The sequence below is a fragment of the Schistocerca piceifrons genome, unplaced genomic scaffold (genome assembly GCF_021461385.2).
Source record: "Schistocerca piceifrons isolate TAMUIC-IGC-003096 unplaced genomic scaffold, iqSchPice1.1 HiC_scaffold_1771, whole genome shotgun sequence".
NCBI lineage: Eukaryota > Metazoa > Arthropoda > Insecta > Orthoptera > Acrididae > Schistocerca > Schistocerca piceifrons.
The window spans coordinates 250,375-271,958 of record NW_025727647.1 but is presented as its reverse complement, the minus strand read 5'-3'; the positions used below and the strand labels follow the sequence as shown (position 1 = coordinate 271,958).

The 21,584-nt window shown below is 47.7% G+C and overlaps 31 non-coding genes across 31 annotated transcripts; all 31 read left to right on the top strand.

The window, feature by feature from the left end:
- The first annotated feature begins 31 nt into the window (after positions 1 to 31).
- On the top strand, positions 32 to 104 carry Trnar-ucg. Its single transcript has one exon. It is a non-coding gene; the product is annotated as a tRNA-Arg (tRNA).
- A 438-nt stretch (positions 105 to 542) lies between these two features.
- Trnak-cuu lies at positions 543 to 615 on the top strand. Its single transcript has one exon. It is a non-coding gene; the product is annotated as a tRNA-Lys (tRNA).
- A 321-nt stretch (positions 616 to 936) lies between these two features.
- Positions 937 to 1,008, top strand: Trnat-agu. The gene has a single exon. It is a non-coding gene; the product is annotated as a tRNA-Thr (tRNA).
- Positions 1,009 to 1,571: 563 nt separating this feature from the next.
- On the top strand, positions 1,572 to 1,644 carry Trnar-ucg. Its single transcript has one exon. It is a non-coding gene; the product is annotated as a tRNA-Arg (tRNA).
- Positions 1,645 to 2,082: 438 nt separating this feature from the next.
- Positions 2,083 to 2,155, top strand: Trnak-cuu. The gene has a single exon. It is a non-coding gene; the product is annotated as a tRNA-Lys (tRNA).
- A 321-nt stretch (positions 2,156 to 2,476) lies between these two features.
- Trnat-agu lies at positions 2,477 to 2,548 on the top strand. Its single transcript has one exon. It is a non-coding gene; the product is annotated as a tRNA-Thr (tRNA).
- A 547-nt stretch (positions 2,549 to 3,095) lies between these two features.
- On the top strand, positions 3,096 to 3,168 carry Trnar-ucg. The gene has a single exon. It is a non-coding gene; the product is annotated as a tRNA-Arg (tRNA).
- Positions 3,169 to 3,606: 438 nt separating this feature from the next.
- Positions 3,607 to 3,679, top strand: Trnak-cuu. The gene has a single exon. It is a non-coding gene; the product is annotated as a tRNA-Lys (tRNA).
- A 321-nt stretch (positions 3,680 to 4,000) lies between these two features.
- Positions 4,001 to 4,072, top strand: Trnat-agu. Its single transcript has one exon. It is a non-coding gene; the product is annotated as a tRNA-Thr (tRNA).
- Positions 4,073 to 4,616: 544 nt separating this feature from the next.
- Trnar-ucg lies at positions 4,617 to 4,689 on the top strand. The gene has a single exon. It is a non-coding gene; the product is annotated as a tRNA-Arg (tRNA).
- A 438-nt stretch (positions 4,690 to 5,127) lies between these two features.
- On the top strand, positions 5,128 to 5,200 carry Trnak-cuu. The gene has a single exon. It is a non-coding gene; the product is annotated as a tRNA-Lys (tRNA).
- A 321-nt stretch (positions 5,201 to 5,521) lies between these two features.
- On the top strand, positions 5,522 to 5,593 carry Trnat-agu. Its single transcript has one exon. It is a non-coding gene; the product is annotated as a tRNA-Thr (tRNA).
- Positions 5,594 to 6,165: 572 nt separating this feature from the next.
- On the top strand, positions 6,166 to 6,238 carry Trnar-ucg. Its single transcript has one exon. It is a non-coding gene; the product is annotated as a tRNA-Arg (tRNA).
- A 438-nt stretch (positions 6,239 to 6,676) lies between these two features.
- Trnak-cuu lies at positions 6,677 to 6,749 on the top strand. Its single transcript has one exon. It is a non-coding gene; the product is annotated as a tRNA-Lys (tRNA).
- A 321-nt stretch (positions 6,750 to 7,070) lies between these two features.
- Trnat-agu lies at positions 7,071 to 7,142 on the top strand. The gene has a single exon. It is a non-coding gene; the product is annotated as a tRNA-Thr (tRNA).
- Positions 7,143 to 7,689: 547 nt separating this feature from the next.
- Trnar-ucg lies at positions 7,690 to 7,762 on the top strand. The gene has a single exon. It is a non-coding gene; the product is annotated as a tRNA-Arg (tRNA).
- A 438-nt stretch (positions 7,763 to 8,200) lies between these two features.
- Trnak-cuu lies at positions 8,201 to 8,273 on the top strand. Its single transcript has one exon. It is a non-coding gene; the product is annotated as a tRNA-Lys (tRNA).
- A 321-nt stretch (positions 8,274 to 8,594) lies between these two features.
- Positions 8,595 to 8,666, top strand: Trnat-agu. Its single transcript has one exon. It is a non-coding gene; the product is annotated as a tRNA-Thr (tRNA).
- Positions 8,667 to 9,205: 539 nt separating this feature from the next.
- Positions 9,206 to 9,278, top strand: Trnar-ucg. The gene has a single exon. It is a non-coding gene; the product is annotated as a tRNA-Arg (tRNA).
- Positions 9,279 to 9,716: 438 nt separating this feature from the next.
- On the top strand, positions 9,717 to 9,789 carry Trnak-cuu. The gene has a single exon. It is a non-coding gene; the product is annotated as a tRNA-Lys (tRNA).
- Positions 9,790 to 10,110: 321 nt separating this feature from the next.
- On the top strand, positions 10,111 to 10,182 carry Trnat-agu. The gene has a single exon. It is a non-coding gene; the product is annotated as a tRNA-Thr (tRNA).
- Positions 10,183 to 10,727: 545 nt separating this feature from the next.
- Trnar-ucg lies at positions 10,728 to 10,800 on the top strand. Its single transcript has one exon. It is a non-coding gene; the product is annotated as a tRNA-Arg (tRNA).
- Positions 10,801 to 11,238: 438 nt separating this feature from the next.
- On the top strand, positions 11,239 to 11,311 carry Trnak-cuu. The gene has a single exon. It is a non-coding gene; the product is annotated as a tRNA-Lys (tRNA).
- A 321-nt stretch (positions 11,312 to 11,632) lies between these two features.
- Positions 11,633 to 11,704, top strand: Trnat-agu. Its single transcript has one exon. It is a non-coding gene; the product is annotated as a tRNA-Thr (tRNA).
- Positions 11,705 to 12,248: 544 nt separating this feature from the next.
- On the top strand, positions 12,249 to 12,321 carry Trnar-ucg. Its single transcript has one exon. It is a non-coding gene; the product is annotated as a tRNA-Arg (tRNA).
- Positions 12,322 to 12,759: 438 nt separating this feature from the next.
- On the top strand, positions 12,760 to 12,832 carry Trnak-cuu. The gene has a single exon. It is a non-coding gene; the product is annotated as a tRNA-Lys (tRNA).
- Positions 12,833 to 13,153: 321 nt separating this feature from the next.
- On the top strand, positions 13,154 to 13,225 carry Trnat-agu. The gene has a single exon. It is a non-coding gene; the product is annotated as a tRNA-Thr (tRNA).
- Positions 13,226 to 13,769: 544 nt separating this feature from the next.
- Positions 13,770 to 13,842, top strand: Trnar-ucg. Its single transcript has one exon. It is a non-coding gene; the product is annotated as a tRNA-Arg (tRNA).
- A 438-nt stretch (positions 13,843 to 14,280) lies between these two features.
- Positions 14,281 to 14,353, top strand: Trnak-cuu. The gene has a single exon. It is a non-coding gene; the product is annotated as a tRNA-Lys (tRNA).
- A 321-nt stretch (positions 14,354 to 14,674) lies between these two features.
- Positions 14,675 to 14,746, top strand: Trnat-agu. The gene has a single exon. It is a non-coding gene; the product is annotated as a tRNA-Thr (tRNA).
- Positions 14,747 to 21,502: 6,756 nt separating this feature from the next.
- On the top strand, positions 21,503 to 21,575 carry Trnak-cuu. Its single transcript has one exon. It is a non-coding gene; the product is annotated as a tRNA-Lys (tRNA).
- Positions 21,576 to 21,584: the final 9 nt, after the last annotated feature.

Genomic DNA, 21,584 nt, shown 5'->3' with positions numbered 1-21,584 from the left:
AGGTGTGTGTGGGGAAGCATATTGCGCCAGTGACCGTGTGGCCTAATGGATAAGGCGTCGGACTTCGGATCCGAAGATTGCAGGTTCGAATCCTGTCACGGTCGAGTTTTTCCAGTTCTGCAAAAGTTGCATGCTGTTTTACTGTGTTGTTTGAGTAGTACAAAATTAGTTGAAAGTTGCTGCTGTCCGCTTCCTGGCTGCAAACCGGCGCCTACCTGAAGCTCAAGCAAGACAAACGGGTTGTGTAGCGAAATTTTCGGAACAGTGCCGATCAGGAGAGTTCTTTTGGAACTACTGCATCTAACTCAGGACCCAAGAGCAACGCCACAGGCGTCTGCGCACTGTCGAGCATGTGTGTTGAATAATGGTGCTGATAGCCACGTATCATTTCAAGTAGATTTGATGCCTTTCGGAGACAATTTTCCATTGAATAGGATTGTAGCTCATTTGTGGCAGCAGGAAATAAGCTGTAGTCAAAAGGATCTTCCATAGATGGTCGCAGGTCGCATAAATACTGTATGGCTCGTAACGCGTTGTGTGGAGCCCGGCTAGCTCAGTCGGTAGAGCATGAGACTCTTAATCTCAGGGTCGTGGGTTCGAGCCCCACGCTGGGCGGCGCTAAATTTTGTGTCTACGCGGATGCAACCTGCGCCCCTCTCGTGAGCCTTGCGTAATGAACGTAACGGGTTACGACGATGCCTAGCTTCGTATGAATATCAGAGGAATGGTTTTTGAAGCTGAAAGTAACTCTGAAATGAAATAAATGTGTTGTTTTGGAATTTTAGGCGTACATCGATATCGTGTGAGATGTGTAGGAAAGCAGCAGCTGTGCTAACTAAATGCAAGTAATGGTCGCTAATGCGGTGCGTTTCCAGCTGAAGGGCTCCGATTCACTAGTCCATAAGAATAAAGTACCCGAAAAGGGCGCTAGGCGGCGCCTCCTTAGCTCAGTGGCAGAGCGCTGGTCTAGTAAACCAGAGGTCGTGAGTTCGATCCTCACAGGAGGCAAATGAATTTTGTAACAGCCCCATCTACCGTAGCGCTTTCGAAAAAAGTGGTCAAGGATAAAAAAAATTATGAATGGGTGCGGTATTTAAGAATTGCTCTCGCAAAAGAATAGTGCGAATGGTGCTATTAAAGTAGGCACCGGAAACTGTTGCTTTTGGCAGTCTCCGGAGAATGCCGACGTGAAATACTTAGTTCTTGTGATGTATTTTCTACCCCTGGTAGAGACCCTCGCGGTTGTCGTCGTCGTCGTCGTCGTCGTCGTCGTCGTCGGCGCCGCCGCCGCTTTGGTAACAGCGGCAACTCGCCATTGTATGACATAGGGTGAGGTACCTTCTGCAACAGACAGAGATGGCAGTAAGCGATTGAAGCTGATTTGCAACCTCTTGTTTGATCAGCGTCATAAGGGCTTAAATGTAACTTGCGATGGGACACAGCAAGAAGTAGCGTCGCCTTTTTAGTACTGAAATTGGAGATGGAGGATTGCGTCAAAGATGGGAAATTCATTCCGGCAAGCGTACAAATGGCGAAAATGAGGTGTGTGTGGGGAAGCATATTGCGCCAGTGACCGTGTGGCCTAATGGATAAGGCGTCGGACTTCGGATCCGAAGATTGCAGGTTCGAATCCTGTCACGGTCGAGTTTTTCCAGTTCTGCAAAAGTTGCATGCTGTTTTACTGTGTTGTTTGAGTAGTACAAAATTAGTTGAAAGTTGCTGCTGTCCGCTTCCTGGCTGCAAACCGGCGCATACCTGAAGCTCAAGCAAGACAAAGGGGTTGTGTAGCGAAATTTTCGGCACAGTGCCGATCAGGAGAGTTCTTTTGGAACTACTGCATCTGACTCAGGACCCAAGAGCTACGCCACAGGCGTCTGCGCACTGTCGAGCATGTGTGTTGAATAATGGTGCTGATAGCCACGTATCATTTCAAGTAGATTTGATGCCTTTCGGAGACAATTTTCCATTGAATAGGATTGTAGCTCATTTGTGGCAGCAGGAAATAAGCTGTAGTCAAAAGGATCTTCCATAGATGGTCGCAGGTCGCATAAATACTGTATGGCTCGTAACGCGTTGTGTGGAGCCCGGCTAGCTCAGTCGGTAGAGCATGAGACTCTTAATCTGAGGGTCGTGGGTTGGAGCCCCACGCTGGGCGGCGCTAAATTTTGTGTCTACGCGGATGCAACCTGCGCCCCTCTCGTGAGCCTTGCGTAATGAACGTAACGGGTTACGACGATGCCTAGCTTCGTATGAATATCAGAGGAATGGTTTTTGAAGCTGAAAGTAACTCTGAAATGAAATAAATGTGTTGTTTTGGAATTTTAGGCGTACATCGATATCGTGTGAGATGTGTAGGAAAGCAGCAGCTGTGCTAACTAAATGCAAGTAATTGTCGCTAATGCGGTGCGTTTCCAGCTGAAGGGCTCCGATTCACTAGTCCATAAGAATAAAGTACCCGAAAAGGGCGCTAGGCGGCGCCTCCTTAGCTCAGTGGCAGAGCGCTGGTCTAGTAAACCAGAGGTCGTGAGTTCGATCCTCACAGGAGGCAAATGAATTTTGTAACAGCCCCATCTACCGTAGCGCTTTCGAAAAATTGGTCAAGGATAAAAAAAATTATGAATGGGTGCGGTATTTAAGAATTGCTCTCGCAAAAGAATAGTGCGAATGGTGCTATTAAAGTAGGCACCGGAAACTGTTGCTTTTGGCAGTCTCCGGAGAATACCGACGTGAAATACTTAGTTCTTGTGATGTATTTTCTACCCCTGGTAGAGACCCTCGCGGTTGTCGTCGTCGTCGTCGTCGGCGCCGCCGCCGCTTTGGTAACAGCGGCAACTCGCCATTGTATGACATAGGGTGAGGTACCTTCTGCAACCGACAGAGATGGCAGTAAGCGATTGAAGCTGATTTGCAACCTCTTGTTTGATCAGCGTCATAAGGGCTTAAATGTAACTTGCGATGGGACACAGCAAGAAGTAGCGTCGCCTTTTTAGTACTGAAATTGGAGATGGAGGATTGCGTCAAAGATGGGAAATTCATTCCGGCAAGCGTACAAATGGCGAAAATGAGGTGTGTGTGGGGAAGCATATTGCGCCAGTGACCGTGTGGCCTAATGGATAAGGCGTCGGACTTCGGATCCGAAGATTGCAGGTTCGAATCCTGTCACGGTCGAGTTTTTCCAGTTCTGCAAAAGTTGCATGCTGTTTTACTGTGTTGTTTGAGTAGTACAAAATTAGTTGAAAGTTGCTGCTGTCCGCTTCCTGGCTGCAAACCGGCGCATACCTGAAGCTCAAGCAAGACAAAGGGGTTGTGTAGCGAAATTTTCGGCACAGTGCCGATCAGGAGAGTTCTTTTGGAACTACTGCATCTGACTCAGGACCCAAGAGCTACGCCACAGGCGTCTGCGCACTGTCGAGCATGTGTGTTGAATAATGGTGCTGATAGCCACGTATCATTTCAAGTAGATTTGATGCCTTTCGGAGACAATTTTCCATTGAATAGGATTGTAGCTCATTTGTGGCAGCAGGAAATAAGCTGTAGTCAAAAGGATCTTCCATAGATGGTCGCAGGTCGCATAAATACTGTATGGCTCGTAACGCGTTGTGTGGAGCCCGGCTAGCTCAGTCGGTAGAGCATGAGACTCTTAATCTGAGGGTCGTGGGTTGGAGCCCCACGCTGGGCGGCGCTAAATTTTGTGTCTACGCGGATGCAACCTGCGCCCCTCTCGTGAGCCTTGCGTAATGAACGTAACGGGTTACGACGATGCCTAGCTTCGTATGAATATCAGAGGAATGGTTTTTGAAGCTGAAAGTAACTCTGAAATGAAATAAATGTGTTGTTTTGGAATTTTAGGCGTACATCGATATCGTGTGAGATGTGTAGGAAAGCAGCAGCTGTGCTAACTAAATGCAAGTAATGGTCGCTAATGCGGTGCGTTTCCAGCTGAAGGGCTCCGATTCACTAGTCCATAAGAATAAAGTACCCGAAAAGGGCGCTAGGCGGCGCCTCCTTAGCTCAGTGGCAGAGCGCTGGTCTAGTAAACCAGAGGTCGTGAGTTCGATCCTCACAGGAGGCAAATGAATTTTGTAACAGCCCCATCTACCGTAGCGCTTTCGAAAAATTGGTCAAGGATAAAAAAAATTATGAATGGGTGCGGTATTTAAGAATTGCTCTCGCAAAAGAATAGTGCGAATGGTGCTATTAAAGTAGGCACCGGAAACTGTTGCTTTTGGCAGTCTCCGGAGAATACCGACGTGAAATACTTAGTTCTTGTGATGTATTTTCTACCCCTGGTAGAGACCCTCGCGGTTGTCGTCGTCGTCGTCGGCGCCGCCGCCGCTTTGGTAACAGCGGCAACTCGCCATTGTATGACATAGGGTGAGGTACCTTCTGCAACCGACAGAGATGGCAGTAAGCGATTGAAGCTGATTTGCAACCTCTTGTTTGATCAGCGTCATAAGGGCTTGAATGTAACTTGCGATGGGACACAGCAAGAAGTAGCGTCGCCTTTTTAGTACTGAAATTGGAGATGGAGGATTGCGTCAAAGATGGGAAATTCATTCCGGCAAGCGTACAAATGGCGAAAATGAGGTGTGTGTGGGGAAGCATATTGCGCCAGTGACCGTGTGGCCTAATGGATAAGGCGTCGGACTTCGGATCCGAAGATTGCAGGTTCGAATCCTGTCACGGTCGAGTTTTTCCAGTTCTGCAAAAGTTGCATGCTGTTTTACTGTGTTGTTTGAGTAGTACAAAATTAGTTGAAAGTTGCTGCTGTCCGCTTCCTGGCTGCAAACCGGCGCCTACCTGAAGCTCAAGCAAGACAAACGGGTTGTGTAGCGAAATTTTCGGAACAGTGCCGATCAGGAGAGTTCTTTTGGAACTACTGCATCTAACTCAGGACCCAAGAGCAACGCCACAGGCGTCTGCGCACTGTCGAGCATGTGTGTTGAATAATGGTGCTGATAGCCACGTATCATTTCAAGTAGATTTGATGCCTTTCGGAGACAATTTTCCATTGAATAGGATTGTAGCTCATTTGTGGCAGCAGGAAATAAGCTGTAGTCAAAAGGATCTTCCATAGATGGTCGCAGGTCGCATAAATACTGTATGGCTCGTAACGCGTTGTGTGGAGCCCGGCTAGCTCAGTCGGTAGAGCATGAGACTCTTAATCTGAGGGTCGTGGGTTGGAGCCCCACGCTGGGCGGCGCTAAATTTTGTGTCTACGCGGATGCAACCTGCGCCCCTCTCGTGAGCCTTGCGTAATGAACGTAACGGGTTACGACGATGCCTAGCTTCGTATGAATATCAGAGGAATGGTTTTTGAAGCTGAAAGTAACTCTGAAATGAAATAAATGTGTTGTTTTGGAATTTTAGGCGTACATCGATATCGTGTGAGATGTGTAGGAAAGCAGCAGCTGTGCTAACTAAATGCAAGTAATGGTCGCTAATGCGGTGCGTTTCCAGCTGAAGGGCTCCGATTCACTAGTCCATAAGAATAAAGTACCCGAAAAGGGCGCTAGGCGGCGCCTCCTTAGCTCAGTGGCAGAGCGCTGGTCTAGTAAACCAGAGGTCGTGAGTTCGATCCTCACAGGAGGCAAATGAATTTTGTAACAGCCCCATCTACCGTAGCGCTTTCGAAAAAAGTGGTCAAGGATAAAAAAAATTATGAATGGGTGCGGTATTTAAGAATTGCTCTCGCAAAAGAATAGTGCGAATGGTGCTATTAAAGTAGGCACCGGAAACTGTTGCTTTTGGCAGTCTCCGGAGAATGCCGACGTGAAATACTTAGTTCTTGTGATGTATTTTCTACCCCTGGTAGAGACCCTCGCGGTTGTCGTCGTCGTCGTCGTCGTCGTCGTCGTCGTCGTCGTCGTCGGCGCCGCCGCCGCTTTGGTAACAGCGGCAACTCGCCATTGTATGACATAGGGTGAGGTACCTTCTGCAACCGACAGAGATGGCAGTAAGCGATTGAAGCTGATTTGCAACCTCTTGTTTGATCAGCGTCATAAGGGCTTAAATGTAACTTGCGATGGGACACAGCAAGAAGTAGCGTCGCCTTTTTAGTACTGAAATTGGAGATGGAGGATTGCGTCAAAGATGGGAAATTCATTCCGGCAAGCGTACAAATGGCGAAAATGAGGTGTGTGTGGGGAAGCATATTGCGCCAGTGACCGTGTGGCCTAATGGATAAGGCGTCGGACTTCGGATCCGAAGATTGCAGGTTCGAATCCTGTCACGGTCGAGTTTTTCCAGTTCTGCAAAAGTTGCATGCTGTTTTACTGTGTTGTTTGAGTAGTACAAAATTAGTTGAAAGTTGCTGCTGTCCGCTTCCTGGCTGCAAACCGGCGCATACCTGAAGCTCAAGCAAGACAAAGGGGTTGTGTAGCGAAATTTTCGGCACAGTGCCGATCAGGAGAGTTCTTTTGGAACTACTGCATCTGACTCAGGACCCAAGAGCTACGCCACAGGCGTCTGCGCACTGTCGAGCATGTGTGTTGAATAATGGTGCTGATAGCCACGTATCATTTCAAGTAGATTTGATGCCTTTCGGAGACAATTTTCCATTGAATAGGATTGTAGCTCATTTGTGGCAGCAGGAAATAAGCTGTAGTCAAAAGGATCTTCCATAGATGGTCGCAGGTCGCATAAATACTGTATGGCTCGTAACGCGTTGTGTGGAGCCCGGCTAGCTCAGTCGGTAGAGCATGAGACTCTTAATCTGAGGGTCGTGGGTTGGAGCCCCACGCTGGGCGGCGCTAAATTTTGTGTCTACGCGGATGCAACCTGCGCCCCTCTCGTGAGCCTTGCGTAATGAACGTAACGGGTTACGACGATGCCTAGCTTCGTATGAATATCAGAGGAATGGTTTTTGAAGCTGAAAGTAACTCTGAAATGAAATAAATGTGTTGTTTTGGAATTTTAGGCGTACATCGATATCGTGTGAGATGTGTAGGAAAGCAGCAGCTGTGCTAACTAAATGCAAGTAATGGTCGCTAATGCGGTGCGTTTCCAGCTGAAGGGCTCCGATTCACTAGTCCATAAGAATAAAGTACCCGAAAAGGGCGCTAGGCGGCGCCTCCTTAGCTCAGTGGCAGAGCGCTGGTCTAGTAAACCAGAGGTCGTGAGTTCGATCCTCACAGGAGGCAAATGAATTTTGTAACAGCCCCATCTACCGTAGCGCTTTCGAAAAATTGGTCAAGGATAAAAAAAATTATGAATGGGTGCGGTATTTAAGAATTGCTCTCGCAAAAGAATAGTGCGAATGGTGCTATTAAAGTAGGCACCGGAAACTGTTGCTTTTGGCAGTCTCCGGAGAATACCGACGTGAAATACTTAGTTCTTGTGATGTATTTTCTACCCCTGGTAGAGACCCTCGCGGTTGTCGTCGTCGTCGTCGTCGGCGCCGCCGCCGCTTTGGTAACAGCGGCAACTCGCCATTGTATGACATAGGGTGAGGTACCTTCTGCAACCGACAGAGATGGCAGTAAGCGATTGAAGCTGATTTGCAACCTCTTGTTTGATCAGCGTCATAAGGGCTTGAATGTAACTTGCGATGGGACACAGCAAGAAGTAGCGTCGCCTTTTTAGTACTGAAATTGGAGATGGAGGATTGCGTCAAAGATGGGAAATTCATTCCGGCAAGCGTACAAATGGCGAAAATGAGGTGTGTGTGGGGAAGCATATTGCGCCAGTGACCGTGTGGCCTAATGGATAAGGCGTCGGACTTCGGATCCGAAGATTGCAGGTTCGAATCCTGTCACGGTCGAGTTTTTCCAGTTCTGCAAAAGTTGCATGCTGTTTTACTGTGTTGTTTGAGTAGTACAAAATTAGTTGAAAGTTGCTGCTGTCCGCTTCCTGGCTGCAAACCGGCGCCTACCTGAAGCTCAAGCAAGACAAAGGGGTTGTGTAGCGAAATTTTCGGAACAGTGCCGATCAGGAGAGTTCTTTTGGAACTACTGCATCTAACTCAGGACCCAAGAGCAACGCCACAGGCGTCTGCGCACTGTCGAGCATGTGTGTTGAATAATGGTGCTGATAGCCACGTATCATTTCAAGTAGATTTGATGCCTTTCGGAGACAATTTTCCATTGAATAGGATTGTAGCTCATTTGTGGCAGCAGGAAATAAGCTGTAGTCAAAAGGATCTTCCATAGATGGTCGCAGGTCGCATAAATACTGTATGGCTCGTAACGCGTTGTGTGGAGCCCGGCTAGCTCAGTCGGTAGAGCATGAGACTCTTAATCTCAGGGTCGTGGGTTCGAGCCCCACGCTGGGCGGCGCTAAATTTTGTGTCTACGCGGATGCAACCTGCGCCCCTCTCGTGAGCCTTGCGTAATGAACGTAACGGGTTACGACGATGCCTAGCTTCGTATGAATATCAGAGGAATGGTTTTTGAAGCTGAAAGTAACTCTGAAATGAAATAAATGTGTTGTTTTGGAATTTTAGGCGTACATCGATATCGTGTGAGATGTGTAGGAAAGCAGCAGCTGTGCTAACTAAATGCAAGTAATGGTCGCTAATGCGGTGCGTTTCCAGCTGAAGGGCTCCGATTCACTAGTCCATAAGAATAAAGTACCCGAAAAGGGCGCTAGGCGGCGCCTCCTTAGCTCAGTGGCAGAGCGCTGGTCTAGTAAACCAGAGGTCGTGAGTTCGATCCTCACAGGAGGCAAATGAATTTTGTAACAGCCCCATCTACCGTAGCGCTTTCGAAAAAAGTGGTCAAGGATAAAAAAAATTATGAATGGGTGCGGTATTTAAGAATTGCTCTCGCAAAAGAATAGTGCGAATGGTGCTATTAAAGTAGGCACCGGAAACTGTTGCTTTTGGCAGTCTCCGGAGAATGCCGACGTGAAATACTTAGTTCTTGTGATGTATTTTCTACCCCTGGTAGAGACCCTCGCGGTTGTCGTCGTCGGCGCCGCCGCCGCTTTGGTAACAGCGGCAACTCGCCATTGTATGACATAGGGTGAGGTACCTTCTGCAACCGACAGAGATGGCAGTAAGCGATTGAAGCTGATTTGCAACCTCTTGTTTGATCAGCGTCATAAGGGCTTGAATGTAACTTGCGATGGGACACAGCAAGAAGTAGCGTCGCCTTTTTAGTACTGAAATTGGAGATGGAGGATTGCGTCAAAGATGGGAAATTCATTCCGGCAAGCGTACAAATGGCGAAAATGAGGTGTGTGTGGGGAAGCATATTGCGCCAGTGACCGTGTGGCCTAATGGATAAGGCGTCGGACTTCGGATCCGAAGATTGCAGGTTCGAATCCTGTCACGGTCGAGTTTTTCCAGTTCTGCAAAAGTTGCATGCTGTTTTACTGTGTTGTTTGAGTAGTACAAAATTAGTTGAAAGTTGCTGCTGTCCGCTTCCTGGCTGCAAACCGGCGCCTACCTGAAGCTCAAGCAAGACAAACGGGTTGTGTAGCGAAATTTTCGGAACAGTGCCGATCAGGAGAGTTCTTTTGGAACTACTGCATCTAACTCAGGACCCAAGAGCAACGCCACAGGCGTCTGCGCACTGTCGAGCATGTGTGTTGAATAATGGTGCTGATAGCCACGTATCATTTCAAGTAGATTTGATGCCTTTCGGAGACAATTTTCCATTGAATAGGATTGTAGCTCATTTGTGGCAGCAGGAAATAAGCTGTAGTCAAAAGGATCTTCCATAGATGGTCGCAGGTCGCATAAATACTGTATGGCTCGTAACGCGTTGTGTGGAGCCCGGCTAGCTCAGTCGGTAGAGCATGAGACTCTTAATCTCAGGGTCGTGGGTTCGAGCCCCACGCTGGGCGGCGCTAAATTTTGTGTCTACGCGGATGCAACCTGCGCCCCTCTCGTGAGCCTTGCGTAATGAACGTAACGGGTTACGACGATGCCTAGCTTCGTATGAATATCAGAGGAATGGTTTTTGAAGCTGAAAGTAACTCTGAAATGAAATAAATGTGTTGTTTTGGAATTTTAGGCGTACATCGATATCGTGTGAGATGTGTAGGAAAGCAGCAGCTGTGCTAACTAAATGCAAGTAATGGTCGCTAATGCGGTGCGTTTCCAGCTGAAGGGCTCCGATTCACTAGTCCATAAGAATAAAGTACCCGAAAAGGGCGCTAGGCGGCGCCTCCTTAGCTCAGTGGCAGAGCGCTGGTCTAGTAAACCAGAGGTCGTGAGTTCGATCCTCACAGGAGGCAAATGAATTTTGTAACAGCCCCATCTACCGTAGCGCTTTCGAAAAAAGTGGTCAAGGATAAAAAAAATTATGAATGGGTGCGGTATTTAAGAATTGCTCTCGCAAAAGAATAGTGCGAATGGTGCTATTAAAGTAGGCACCGGAAACTGTTGCTTTTGGCAGTCTCCGGAGAATGCCGACGTGAAATACTTAGTTCTTGTGATGTATTTTCTACCCCTGGTAGAGACCCTCGCGGTTGTCGTCGTCGTCGTCGGCGCCGCCGCCGCTTTGGTAACAGCGGCAACTCGCCATTGTATGACATAGGGTGAGGTACCTTCTGCAACCGACAGAGATGGCAGTAAGCGATTGAAGCTGATTTGCAACCTCTTGTTTGATCAGCGTCATAAGGGCTTAAATGTAACTTGCGATGGGACACAGCAAGAAGTAGCGTCGCCTTTTTAGTACTGAAATTGGAGATGGAGGATTGCGTCAAAGATGGGAAATTCATTCCGGCAAGCGTACAAATGGCGAAAATGAGGTGTGTGTGGGGAAGCATATTGCGCCAGTGACCGTGTGGCCTAATGGATAAGGCGTCGGACTTCGGATCCGAAGATTGCAGGTTCGAATCCTGTCACGGTCGAGTTTTTCCAGTTCTGCAAAAGTTGCATGCTGTTTTACTGTGTTGTTTGAGTAGTACAAAATTAGTTGAAAGTTGCTGCTGTCCGCTTCCTGGCTGCAAACCGGCGCCTACCTGAAGCTCAAGCAAGACAAAGGGGTTGTGTAGCGAAATTTTCGGCACAGTGCCGATCAGGAGAGTTCTTTTGGAACTACTGCATCTGACTCAGGACCCAAGAGCTACGCCACAGGCGTCTGCGCACTGTCGAGCATGTGTGTTGAATAATGGTGCTGATAGCCACGTATCATTTCAAGTAGATTTGATGCCTTTCGGAGACAATTTTCCATTGAATAGGATTGTAGCTCATTTGTGGCAGCAGGAAATAAGCTGTAGTCAAAAGGATCTTCCATAGATGGTCGCAGGTCGCATAAATACTGTATGGCTCGTAACGCGTTGTGTGGAGCCCGGCTAGCTCAGTCGGTAGAGCATGAGACTCTTAATCTGAGGGTCGTGGGTTGGAGCCCCACGCTGGGCGGCGCTAAATTTTGTGTCTACGCGGATGCAACCTGCGCCCCTCTCGTGAGCCTTGCGTAATGAACGTAACGGGTTACGACGATGCCTAGCTTCGTATGAATATCAGAGGAATGGTTTTTGAAGCTGAAAGTAACTCTGAAATGAAATAAATGTGTTGTTTTGGAATTTTAGGCGTACATCGATATCGTGTGAGATGTGTAGGAAAGCAGCAGCTGTGCTAACTAAATGCAAGTAATGGTCGCTAATGCGGTGCGTTTCCAGCTGAAGGGCTCCGATTCACTAGTCCATAAGAATAAAGTACCCGAAAAGGGCGCTAGGCGGCGCCTCCTTAGCTCAGTGGCAGAGCGCTGGTCTAGTAAACCAGAGGTCGTGAGTTCGATCCTCACAGGAGGCAAATGAATTTTGTAACAGCCCCATCTACCGTAGCGCTTTCGAAAAATTGGTCAAGGATAAAAAAAATTATGAATGGGTGCGGTATTTAAGAATTGCTCTCGCAAAAGAATAGTGCGAATGGTGCTATTAAAGTAGGCACCGGAAACTGTTGCTTTTGGCAGTCTCCGGAGAATACCGACGTGAACTACTTAGTTCTTGTGATGTATTTTCTACCCCTGGTAGAGACCCTCGCGGTTGTCGTCGTCGTCGTCGGCGCCGCCGCCGCTTTGGTAACAGCGGCAACTCGCCATTGTATGACATAGGGTGAGGTACCTTCTGCAACCGACAGAGATGGCAGTAAGCGATTGAAGCTGATTTGCAACCTCTTGTTTGATCAGCGTCATAAGGGCTTAAATGTAACTTGCGATGGGACACAGCAAGAAGTAGCGTCGCCTTTTTAGTACTGAAATTGGAGATGGAGGATTGCGTCAAAGATGGGAAATTCATTCCGGCAAGCGTACAAATGGCGAAAATGAGGTGTGTGTGGGGAAGCATATTGCGCCAGTGACCGTGTGGCCTAATGGATAAGGCGTCGGACTTCGGATCCGAAAAATGCAGGTTCGAATCCTGTCACGGTCGAGTTTTTCCAGTTCTGCAAAAGTTGCATGCTGTTTTACTGTGTTGTTTGAGTAGTACAAAATTAGTTGAAAGTTGCTGCTGTCCGCTTCCTGGCTGCAAACCGGCGCCTACCTGAAGCTCAAGCAAGACAAAGGGGTTGTGTAGCGAAATTTTCGGCACAGTGCCGATCAGGAGAGTTCTTTTGGAACTACTGCATCTGACTCAGGACCCAAGAGCTACGCCACAGGCGTCTGCGCACTGTCGAGCATGTGTGTTGAATAATGGTGCTGATAGCCACGTATCATTTCAAGTAGATTTGATGCCTTTCGGAGACAATTTTCCATTGAATAGGATTGTAGCTCATTTGTGGCAGCAGGAAATAAGCTGTAGTCAAAAGGATCTTCCATAGATGGTCGCAGGTCGCATAAATACTGTATGGCTCGTAACGCGTTGTGTGGAGCCCGGCTAGCTCAGTCGGTAGAGCATGAGACTCTTAATCTGAGGGTCGTGGGTTGGAGCCCCACGCTGGGCGGCGCTAAATTTTGTGTCTACGCGGATGCAACCTGCGCCCCTCTCGTGAGCCTTGCGTAATGAACGTAACGGGTTACGACGATGCCTAGCTTCGTATGAATATCAGAGGAATGGTTTTTGAAGCTGAAAGTAACTCTGAAATGAAATAAATGTGTTGTTTTGGAATTTTAGGCGTACATCGATATCGTGTGAGATGTGTAGGAAAGCAGCAGCTGTGCTAACTAAATGCAAGTAATGGTCGCTAATGCGGTGCGTTTCCAGCTGAAGGGCTCCGATTCACTAGTCCATAAGAATAAAGTACCCGAAAAGGGCGCTAGGCGGCGCCTCCTTAGCTCAGTGGCAGAGCGCTGGTCTAGTAAACCAGAGGTCGTGAGTTCGATCCTCACAGGAGGCAAATGAATTTTGTAACAGCCCCATCTACCGTAGCGCTTTCGAAAAAAGTGGTCAAGGATAAAAAAAATTATGAATGGGTGCGGTATTTAAGAATTGCTCTCGCAAAAGAATAGTGCGAATGGTGCTATTAAAGTAGGCACCGGAAACTGTTGCTTTTGGCAGTCTCCGGAGAATACCGACGTGAAATACTTAGTTCTTGTGATGTATTTTCTACCCCTGGTAGAGACCCTCGCGGTTGTCGTCGTCGTCGTCGGCGCCGCCGCCGCTTTGGTAACAGCGGCAACTCGCCATTGTATGACATAGGGTGAGGTACCTTCTGCAACCGACAGAGATGGCAGTAAGCGATTGAAGCTGATTTGCAACCTCTTGTTTGATCAGCGTCATAAGGGCTTGAATGTAACTTGCGATGGGACACAGCAAGAAGTAGCGTCGCCTTTTAGTACTGAAATTGGAGATGGAGGATTGCGTCAAAGATGGGAAATTCATTCCGGCAAGCGTACAAATGGCGAAAATGAGGTGTGTGTGGGGAAGCATATTGCGCCAGTGACCGTGTGGCCTAATGGATAAGGCGTCGGACTTCGGATCCGAAGATTGCAGGTTCGAATCCTGTCACGGTCGAGTTTTTCCAGTTCTGCAAAAGTTGCATGCTGTTTTACTGTGTTGTTTGAGTAGTACAAAATTAGTTGAAAGTTGCTGCTGTCCGCTTCCTGGCTGCAAACCGGCGCCTACCTGAAGCTCAAGCAAGACAAAGGGGTTGTGTAGCGAAATTTTCGGCACAGTGCCGATCAGGAGAGTTCTTTTGGAACTACTGCATCTGACTCAGGACCCAAGAGCTACGCCACAGGCGTCTGCGCACTGTCGAGCATGTGTGTTGAATAATGGTGCTGATAGCCACGTATCATTTCAAGTAGATTTGATGCCTTTCGGAGACAATTTTCCATTGAATAGGATTGTAGCTCATTTGTGGCAGCAGGAAATAAGCTGTAGTCAAAAGGATCTTCCATAGATGGTCGCAGGTCGCATAAATACTGTATGGCTCGTAACGCGTTGTGTGGAGCCCGGCTAGCTCAGTCGGTAGAGCATGAGACTCTTAATCTGAGGGTCGTGGGTTGGAGCCCCACGCTGGGCGGCGCTAAATTTTGTGTCTACGCGGATGCAACCTGCGCCCCTCTCGTGAGCCTTGCGTAATGAACGTAACGGGTTACGACGATGCCTAGCTTCGTATGAATATCAGAGGAATGGTTTTTGAAGCTGAAAGTAACTCTGAAATGAAATAAATGTGTTGTTTTGGAATTTTAGGCGTACATCGATATCGTGTGAGATGTGTAGGAAAGCAGCAGCTGTGCTAACTAAATGCAAGTAATGGTCGCTAATGCGGTGCGTTTCCAGCTGAAGGGCTCCGATTCACTAGTCCATAAGAATAAAGTACCCGAAAAGGGCGCTAGGCGGCGCCTCCTTAGCTCAGTGGCAGAGCGCTGGTCTAGTAAACCAGAGGTCGTGAGTTCGATCCTCACAGGAGGCAAATGAATTTTGTAACAGCCCCATCTACCGTAGCGCTTTCGAAAAAAGTGGTCAAGGATAAAAAAAATTATGAATGGGTGCGGTATTTAAGAATTGCTCTCGCAAAAGAATAGTGCGAATGGTGCTATTAAAGTAGGCACCGGAAACTGTTGCTTTTGGCAGTCTCCGGAGAATGCCGACGTGAAATACTTAGTTCTTGTGATGTATTTTCTACCCCTGGTAGAGACCCTCGCGGTTGTCGTCGTCGTCGTCGTCGTCGGCGCCGCCGCCGCTTTGGTAACAGCGGCAACTCGCCATTGTATGACATAGGGTGAGGTACCTTCTGCAACCGACAGAGATGGCAGTAAGCGATTGAAGCTGATTTGCAACCTCTTGTTTGATCAGCGTCATAAGGGCTTGAATGTAACTTGCGATGGGACACAGCAAGAAGTAGCGTCGCCTTTTTAGTACTGAAATTGGAGATGGAGGATTGCGTCAAAGATGGGAAATTCATTCCGGCAAGCGTACAAATGGCGAAAATGAGGTGTGTGTGGGGAAGCATATTGCGCCAGTGACCGTGTGGCCTAATGGACAGTCTGCCTGCAGCGGCCGTGGCGTGCGGTTGTCTGTGCTCCGCGCTGCGGCTGGCTTGTTTACTTCTGCGGGGTAAGTCGCTCGCTAGCAGCGGTTATTCTTGCGTTTGTCGAATGACGATGATAATTCAGTGATGGCACATACTATGAGGAAAGACACCTTGAAGTTAACGTTCGATAACACGTTTGCCCGACCAACATCCTTCGAAATCGAGGATTTCCTCGAAGAAGTGATGAAAATTGGCCTCGACGAGATTATCGGTATACATTTGTCGATTCTGTCTAGCATCGTTTATATCAAGATGAGAGATGCCGAGTTTTGTGACAAACTAGTTGCCTCCTTTAGTTCTGGTTTGAAGTTTAAGCATAGTGATGGCAATGTGGGTGTGGTTACTGTTTCTCACGCCGGGCTTGGACTTCGAACAATTCGCATTTTTGAACTACCTTTTGAGGTCCCAGCAGACCAGATAAACGTTGCGATATCGCCGTATGGCAAAGTTTTGAGCAACTTTGCCGAACGTTGGTCTCCGGCGCATAAGTATCCGGTACTGAATGGCGTCAGGCAGCTTAAAGTTGACTTGCAACGACATATTCCGTCGTACGTCACGGTTTGTGGGTACCGTGCCGTCGTAATGTATGATGGCCAACCTAGAACATGTGCCAGATGTAACTCGACGGGACATGTTCGTGCGGAATGTTTACAGCGTCGTGTAGTTCAACTGCCAACCGGAGAGAGTGTTAGCCCTCCCGCGATGTCAACATTACAGCCATCGTACGTGTCGGTTGCCCGCGGTGAGCCGTCCATACAACTGATTCGCGATAAACCTGCCGGACCCAGTTCCGTCGTTAATGTGACGTCTCCGGACACGCCAGTCGCGTCCGAGATGGCTGCTTCTGAAACACATGAAACTAACAGGACCAGTGAGATGGCGGTGGACCAGCCCTCACGGGGTGCCGAGTTGGTGGAGGTGTCCATGGCTCCTGCTCCCATGTCTGAACGAGTCGCTGAAACGATGCCCAACTCCGACACAGTAATACGTGGTAATCGATCTCCGAAGAAAAATAAAAAGCGGAGGATGGCTCACCAAGGTGCGGAAGATACAGCACCGAGCTTGCGGGGAAAGGCTAAATTAATCGGTCAGAATTTAAAAGAAGGGCCCGCAGACGCTGCCGCCTTGCCTTCGCGCTCGCGGGACACAACGCGATCAGACGACACCATGTCGGAGACTCCCACGATGTACGACAGCGGACCAGATGAGACGCCCACTCAGCAAACTGAGCCACAGAATACGAATCCACCAGTTTCTGAGCCAGTAGGCACCCTTTGCTCTCCCAATTGGGCGGACGAGTTTGAAACGAACGAAGCTGATGTAGAGATGCAGGAGGATTCCACACCCTCGACCGGCTCCTTGCCCCCCGTATCAGCGGTTGATGGACACAACGTCCACATGGCCATGGCTACTCAAACGACCGACACGGTCAGCGCCTCCAATTGAAGGCTGTATGACGCACCCTATCGTTTGCTTCTTTCGTACCAAACATCTATGACCACCTTGCAGGCCTACAAGATCCTGACTCTCAATATCAATAAGATACGCAGTGATTTGAATCTGAAGAACTTACAAGACTTGTTATACGCAGCCGACATCGATATAGCCATGCTTCAGGAAGTGAGTGAGATCAGGTTAGACCACATAGCAGGGTATAACGCTTTCGTGAACCCTGGCAACGGTTTCGAACTTGGAACAGCATTACTGTTAAAAGAAGGGATCATTGCAAATTGTGAGGCCAAACTGGTGACCGGCAGAGGGATAGCAGTCACTGTCAATAACATCAGACTGATTAATATTTACGCACCTTCTGGGTCCAGTAATAGGCAACACCGTGCAGAATTTTTTCGCCACGAGATCCTTCCGCTCTTCGGGACCAACTACAGTGATGTCATTTTTGGCGGCGATTTCAATTGTGTGCTTCGTCAAATCGATCAAACTCCTCACTTTAATCGGTGTGTCGAATTAGAACAGATCATTCAAGAACTCCGCTTCACTGACACTTGGACGCACATGCACGGAGTGGAAGTGGGTTTTACGCATGTTACCAATCATTCGGCAAGTAGGTTAGATAGAATTTACATATCGCGTAATTTAACGCAACACCTGCTACACACCGAAATATGGCCAACTGTATTTTCCGACCATGCTGCCTATATCTGCACCGTCAACATGCAAAAACAGGAAACATACCGGGGTCGAGGGTTATGGAAGTTCAACATCGCACATTTGCATGATCCTGCATGTCGAGAAGCCTTCCTGTCCACCTGGACGGCATGTGAACGCAAATTCAGATCCTACAACTCCGCGATCGAGTGGTGGCTCAAATGCGCCAAACCACAAATTAGGAAAACTTTAATGTTTTACTCCCGTCAGAAAAGTCTGTGGCACAAACGGACCATGGAATTTTACTTTCAGTGTCTTCGGGAGTTGTATAAATGTGACGCGACCGTTATCGGCAATTTTGCAAAGATCAAAAGAATTCAGGCGAAACTTTTAACGCTGCAACGGAAACAGTTGGAAGGTTTTCAAATTCGGGCGCGAGTTCCTAAGACGGTGCAAGAAGAAGAGGCTGCCATGTATCACATGTTACGTGAAAGTCGACGAGGCAGTCGGAAAATCATTACACACATCCGAACCAGCACCGGGGCAATAGTTACTAAACAAAGTGACATTATGCGTGCGATTGAAGAGTACTATCGAGACCTGATGTCCAATAAAATGACAGATGATACCGTGTTTGCGGAGTTTGCGACAAATTTATCACGGAAACTCAGCCCCACAGAGGCGACTCAGCTGATGACAGAGGTGACAGAAGACGAATTAACAGACGTTATCCTAAGGAGTCCGAAGAATAAATCTCCTGGTTGCGATGGCATACCTGCAGAAGTATATCAAACCTTCTGGCCGCAGATGAAATCGAAACTCCTTGCAATATGTAAAGAACTAATGAACCCACAAAACGTTATTCCGCAGGACTTTCGACAAGGAATTGTTGTCTTACTGCCCAAGACCCCGTGCAGTAACGACCTCACTAACCTGCGACCTCTCACGTTATTAAATAGTGATTATAAACTATTCGCCCGTGTTCTGAGCCAACGGCTCAAAACTGTCATGACCACAATCACAGGACAGTATCAAACGAGTGTCGGTAGAGATAGATCTATTTACCACACGCTCACGGATTACAGAGATGTCATTGCCGTAGCGGAGGCTTGCAAGTTACAATGCGCCCTCGTCATGATAGACTTTGCAAAAGCGTTCGACAGGGTGAGCCATCGTTTCCTTTTCCGCGTCATGCAGGAATTGGGGTTTCCGCACCAGTTCACCCAAGTACTCGACAATCTGATCCGTAATAGTACGTCGCGGATTCAAATTAATGGTCGCCTCAGTGGCGCTATTGATATCGAGTGTTCGGTGAGGCAAGGCTGTCCGATGTCGATGGCTCTCTTTGCCATCGCCATAGAACCTCTGCTCGCTACGCTAACTGCACATTTGCAGGGATTGGAAATCAATAGCCAGAAGATTGTGTGCCGTGCGTACGCAGATGATGTCGGCTTTCTTGTCGTGAACGCGCAAGAAGTCCGGTCCTCACTTCAAATACTTCAACGATATGAGGCGGTATCTGGGGCGAAGGTGAACTGGCAAAAATCCGGACTCATGAATGTTGGACGGGGAATAAATCTACCCAATCATACCCGATTACGAGAAATTACCAGTATAAAGTGCTTAGGCCTTGAGTTTCGGCGGAAGATACAGAATACCATTGCTGTTAATTATAGAGCTTTACTTCATAAAGTTAGGGCATGTGTACAACTGCATAGCATGAGGAAACTGAATGCTCTCCAAAAAATTGAACTGGTCAACACTTATATCCTCTCGAAGATTAACTATGTCGCCAAAGTGTTGCCTCTTCCCAGTGGCATTGCACATAGAATGCTGTCTGCCCTGGGCCATTTTGTGACCAGAGGCAATATCTTCAAAGTTAAATATGTTACGTTGACGCTCCCTCCTCGGAAGGGCGGATTGAACCTCACAGATGTCTCTAAAAAGGCACAGGCGCTCTATCTAAGCAGTATGTATAAGCTATGGACAAAATCTCCACACTGTCTCACTGCTCACCTTCTCAACGAAATCTCCCCAGCGAACCTCAACCCCCCGATTGATGTACATCATATTCCACACGACCTTTATCATTTAAAATACTTCCTGATTGAATGTAGTTATGCTCGAACAAGAATTCCGGCGAAGGAAATAACGGTGGTGAAGCAACTTTATAAGACTTTGATCGAGTCCACCTCCAGGAATAACATCGAAGACAAATATACAGCTCACAATTAGCGGGTGATTTGGGATAATATTCATTCACGCCATTTACCGTCTCACGTGCGAGCGTCTTGGTATCTCACGGTGAATCGCAAAATAGCTACCAATGCCAGACTCCATTCCATTCATCTGGCCGATTCACCCTTATGCAACACTTGCCAGGTACAAGATAGCGAGGAACATCGATTTGTCTGCGAAAAAGTGCGAGATGTTTGGGCGGTCATACGACAGTTGTTGGCGAGCATCACTAGAACATGCCCTGCGACCATAACGCCAGCTGACTTCCTCACTCCGGAGGTAGTGCCTTACCCGCAGACCAAAAGAAATTCAGTAACCTGGCTTAAAGGCCACACAGTTTACTATCTTTTCAATGTGAACGAAACGAGTAAAGAAGACTTTCTCCTGTATTTAATGATACAGCACCACCGACTACAGAAGACTAAAAACTATAAAGCTCATTTTGCAAACTTTTTAAGTCACACGATCATTTCACAGCCAATATAGGATGGAGTGCTTAAAGCCATTTCTTCCGACATGGTGGATTCCACTCTTCCTTCGGACGCCCGAAGTGAAGTCCAAAGAAGTAAGTGCGGGACAGGCTAATTTACGAGTGCGTCACTTGGATCATTCGTCACGTTCAGAAATTAACAGAATGTTTGTAATAGCGCGTTCCGTCTCATTGGCGGATGCCCTGCACAGAACTGAGTTTCCTAGTTTCTTAATTGTAACAGTCGATCCGATGGAGAGAAACAACGATAGAAGACTTTTCATTTATATTTTTCATTTCAATACTAACTCTGATTTGTGGGGTGAGACGCACTCATGCGGTGCAAAGTGCACGGATTCCCGGCTCTCCTGAATACATATGAAAATGGACAAATTCATTTACACTGCAAATGGATGCAACATTTCGTCTCCGGACTAATTTCTGTTTTATGTTACTGGCGGCGGAGTCAAGCCGCAGCATTTCTTCAGTGCGCCGATGAGGTAGGGTGCCGTGGTGACGGTTACGGTGGGAGACAAGATGGCCAGGCCTCAGATTGCATGACCCCTGCCCTCCTTGCCTCTCCCAGCCTGATACCACTTAAAACACAAAAAAAAAAAAAAAAACAAAAAAAAAAAAAAAAAAAAAAAAAAGTGGTAGAATGCTCGCCTGCCACGCGGGCGGCCCGGGAAAAAAGATACATATATAAAAAAAAATAAAAAAAAAAAAAAAAAATAAAGTGGTTAAGAAAAAGAAAAAAAAAATGGATAAGGCATCGGTCTCCTCAACCGGGGATTGAAAAAAAAAAAAAAAAAAAAAAAAAAAAAAATGGATAAGGCGTCGGACTTCGGATCCGAAGATTGCAGGTTCGAATCCTGTCACGGTCGAGTTTTTCCAGTTCTGCAAAAGATGCATGCTGTTTTACTGAGTTGTTTGAGTACTACAAATCTAGTTGAAAGTTGCTGCTGTCCGCTTCCTGGCTGCAAACCGGCGTCTACCTGAAGCTCAAGCAAGACAAAGGGGTTGTGTAGCGAAATTTTCGGCACAGTGCCGATCAGGAGAGATTTTTGGAACTACTGCGTCTGACTCAGGACCCAAGAGCTGCGCCACAGGCGTCTGCGCACAGTCGAGCATGTGTGTTGAATAATGGTGCTGATAGCCACGTATCATTTCAAGTAGATTTGATGCCTTTCGGAAAATTTATTTCATTGAATAGGAATTGTAGCTCATTTGTGGCAGCAGGAAATAAGCTGTAGTCAAAAGGATCTTCCATAGATGGTCGCAGGTCGCATAAATACTGTATGGCTCGTGACGCGTTGTGTGGAGCACGGCAAGCTCAGTCGGTAGAGCATGAGACTCTTAATCTCAGGGTCGTGGGTTCGAGCCCCACGCTGGGCGGCGCAAAAT